This window comes from Arachis stenosperma, chromosome 10, assembly GCF_014773155.1.
Source record: "Arachis stenosperma cultivar V10309 chromosome 10, arast.V10309.gnm1.PFL2, whole genome shotgun sequence".
In the NCBI taxonomy this organism is placed as follows: domain Eukaryota; kingdom Viridiplantae; phylum Streptophyta; class Magnoliopsida; order Fabales; family Fabaceae; genus Arachis; species Arachis stenosperma.
In genome coordinates, this window is record NC_080386.1 from 100,406,185 (window position 1) to 100,410,650 (window position 4,466).

Sequence of the window (4,466 nt, forward strand, 5' to 3'; positions counted from 1 at the left end):
CTTGAGCTTCTTCAATTGTCTTCCTCATGTGTATAGATCCACCAGCTGAGTGGTCTAAAGACATCTGAGCTTTTTCTGTAAGCCCATAGTAGAAAATGTCTAACTGGACCCACTCTGAAAACATTTCAGAGGGACATTTTCTTAGCATACCTCTATACCTCTCCCAGGCATTGTAAAGGGATTCATTATCCTCTTGTTTAAAGCCTTGGATGTCCAGCCTTAGCTGTGTCATCCTCTTTGGAGGGTAAAAATGATTCAGGAATTTGTCTGACAACTGTTTCCATGTCTTTATGCTTGCTGTAGGTTGGTTATTTAACCACCTTTTAGCTTGATCTTTTACAGCAAATGGAAACAGTAATAGTCTGTAGACATCCTGATCTACCTCTTTATCATGCACTGTGTCAGCAATTTGTAAGAACTGTGCCAGAAACTCAGTAGGTTCTTCCTGTGGAAGACCGGAATACTGGCAATTTTGCTGCACTATGATAATGAGTTGAGGATTTAGCTCAAAGCTGCTTGCTTTGATGGGAGGTATACAGATGCTACTCCCATATGCAGCTGTAATGGGGTTGGCATAAGACCCCAGAGTCCTCTTGGACTGATTAATTCCACTTAAGTCCATTATGGACAAAAGGGAAATGAGAATGATTGCAAAGAGATAAATTTTGTTTATTTTTATTTTTATTTTTTGAAATAACCGAAAAAAATAAAATAAAAAGAAATTTAAATAAAAAAAATTCGAAAATCAAAAGGGAAAATGAGATCAAAGCAATTTGAGAACTGAATCAATTAGTAAAAAAAAGATTTTGAAAACAGCAATTAAGAAGATATGATTGAAAATTTTTTTATGAAAAAGATTTGATTCTTAAAAAGAGGAAAGAGAAAAACTCAAAAAGACACCAAACTTAAAATTTTAGAAATCAAACACTAATTTTTTTCGAAAATTTTAAAGGAAAAACACAAAGAGGACACCAAACTTAGGACTTTTATGAATCAAAACGGGACTAGGGACAAGAAAAATTCGAAAGTTAAAAGAAGAAAAACAAAAAGCATGCAATTGACACCAAACTTAGAATATGAAACTAGACTCAACTAAAAGACTCTAAACCAACAAAAATAAAACAGTCCTAATCTAAGCAACAAGATAAGCCGTCAGTTGTCCAAACTCGAACAATCCCCGGCAACGGCGCCAAAAACTTGGTGCACGAAATTGCAATAACACTTTTGCAACTCCGCACAACTAACCAGCAAGTGCACTGGGTCGTCCAAGTAATACCTTGCGTGAGCAAGGGTCGATCCCACGGAGATTGTCGGCTTGAAGCAAGCTATGGTTATCTTGTAAATCTTAGTCAGGAGATCAGAAATTATCAGGATTGATTGATTGTGAAAAGCAAAAGAACATGAAATGGTTACTTGTATTGCAGTAATGGAGAATAGGTTGGGGTTTTGGAGATGCTCCATCTTCCGAATCTCTGCTTTCCTACTGTCTTCTTCATCAAACACGCAAGTCTCCTTCCATGGCAAGCTCGTGTAGGGTTTCACCGTTGTCAATGGCTACCTCCCATCCTCGCAGTGAAAGCTAATGCACGCACTCTGTCACAGTACTGCCAATCACCGGTTTGGTTCCCTCCCCTACCGGAATAGAATCCCTCTTTTGCGTCTGTCACTAACGCCCAGTAGGTTACAGGTTTGAAGCACGTCACAGTCATTCAATCATTGAATCCTACTCAGAATACCACAGACAAGGTTTAGACCTTCCGGATTCTCTTGAATGCTGCCATCAGGTCCTGCCTATACCACGAAGATTCCGATTAAAGAACCCAAGAGATAACTACTCAATCTAAGATAGAACAGAGGTGGTTGTCAGGCACATGTTCATAGTTGAGAATGATGATGATTGTCACGGATCATCACATTCATCCGGATTAAGAACAAGTATTATCTTAGAATGGAAGCAAGCATGATTGAATAAGAAACAGTAGTAATTGCATTAATCCATCAGGACACAGCAGAGCTCCTCACCCCCAACCATGGGGTTTAGAGACTCATGCTGTGGAAGTACACAAAGAAACGTGTAAAATGTTATGAGGTCATAAGGTCCGGATACAATGTCAAAAGATCCTATTAATAGTAAACTAGTGTCCTAAGGTTTACAGAAATGAGTAAATGACAGAAAAATCCACTTCCGGGCCCACTTGGTGTGTGCTTGGGCTGAGCAATGAAGGAATTTCATGTAGAGACCTTTTCTGGAGATAAACGCCAGCTTTCATGCCAGTTTGGGCGTTTAACTCCAATTTTTATGCCAGTTCCGGCGTTTAACGCTGGAATTTCTGTAGGTGACTTTGAGCGCCGGTTTGGGCCATCAAATCTTGGGCAAAGTATGGACTATTATATATTGCTGGAAAGCCCAGGATGTCTACTTTCTAATGCCGTTAAGAGCGCGCCAATTGGGCTTCTGTAGCTCCAGAAAATCCACTTCGAGTGCAGAGAGGTCAGAATCCAACAGCATCTGCAGTCCTTTTCAGTCTCTGGATCAGATTTTTGCTCAGGACCCTCAATTTCAGCCAGAAAATACCTGAAATCATAGAAAAACACACAAACTCATAGTAAAGTCCAGAAAAGTGAATTTTAATTAAAAACTAATAAAAATATACTAAAAACTAACTAAAAGATACCAAAAACATACTAAAAACAATGCCAAAAAGCATACAAATTATCCGCTCATCACAACACCAAACTTAAATTGTTGCTTGTCCCCAAGCAACTGAAAATCAAAATAGGATAAAAAGAAGAGAATATACTATAGACTCCAAAATATCAAAGAAACACAGCTCCAATTAGATGAGCGGGACTAGTAACTTTTTGTCTCCGAACAGTTTTGGCATCTCACTCTATCCTTTGAAGTTCAGAATGATTGGCATCTATAAGAACTCAGAACTCAGATAGTGTTATTGATTCTCCTAGTTAAGTATATTGATTCTTGAACATAGCTAGTGTATGAGTCTTGGCTGTGGCCCAAAGCACTCTGTCTTCCAGTATTACCACCGGATACATACATGCCACAGACACATAATTGGGTGAACCTTTTTAGATTGTGACTCAGCTTTGCTAAAGTCCCCAATTAGAGGTGTCCAGGGTTCTTAAGCACACTCTTATTGCTTTGGATCACCACTTTATTTCTTTCTTTTTCTTTTCTTCTCTTTTTTTTTCGAAATTTTTTTTTTTATATTTTTTTGTATTCACTGCTTTTTCTTGCTTCAAGAATCAATTTGATGATTTTTGAGATCCTCAATAACAGTTCTCTTTCTCCTCATTCTTTCAAGAGCCAACAATTTTAACATTCTTAAAACAACAAATTCAAAAGACATATGCACTGTTCAAGCATTCATTCAGAAAACAAAAAGTATTGTCACCACATCAAACTAATTCAACTAGTTTCAGAGATAAATTTCAAAACCCTGTACTTCTTGTTCTTTTGTGATTAAAGCATTTTTCTTTTAAGAGAGGTGATGGATTCATAGGACATTCATAGCTTTAAGGCATAAACTTAAATTTTATTAATTATGAACTAAGAACAAGACTCAAATATAGATATAAGATGAGACTAAAATAAAAATAGAAAACAAAGAAAACGCAAAAATAGGCTTCTAATGATAGAGGTTTTCACAGAGTTAGGACTCAACAACCTTGATTTTGAGAAGTGGATGCTCCCTCAGCTTGAGAGGAGAGCTTTTCGCGCTTCAACTCTTGGAGTTCACGCCCCTGCTTCTCTTGTTCCTTCAGCAATTTGCAGAGCATGCAGTTCTGATTCTGCTGTTCTTCCTTCAGTTGCTCCATAGTTTCTTGCAACTTGGTGATAGATGCTTCTAGGCTGGACCAGTAGTCAATTCTTGGGAATTCAGGGAGGAATTCCTGCGCCCTCCTCTTGATGGAGTTGTCTTGCACTTGTCCTTCCATTGACTTCTTGGTGATTGGGTGTTTAATGGGTATGAACTCATCTACTCCCATCTTCACCCCAGCCTCTTTACAGAGCAAGGAAATCAAGCTTGGATAGGCCAATTTGAGTAGAATTCCTGAACCATGTTCCTTCCAACCTTTGTCTCAGGATTGGTTAGAACTTCCCATCCTCTGTTTCGAATTTGCTCTTGGATCCCCGGATATTCATCTTCTTTCAGATCAAATTTAACTTCCGGGATCACTGACCTCAGACCCATTATTTTATGATAATGGTCTTCATGTTCTTTGGTTAAGAACTTCTCTTCATTCCAAAGATTCTTTGGATTATTCTCTTTCTTGCCTCTTAAATTGGTTTGTTTTCCCTTAGGAGCCATGATCTTGATGAACTTTGGCTTAGTGATCACGGAAAAGCACACCAAACTTAGAGGTTTGCTTGTCCTCAAGCAAAAGAGAAGAGAGAAGAGAGGGGGAGGAAGAGAAAATTCGAATGGTGTGGTTGGAAGAGGGGA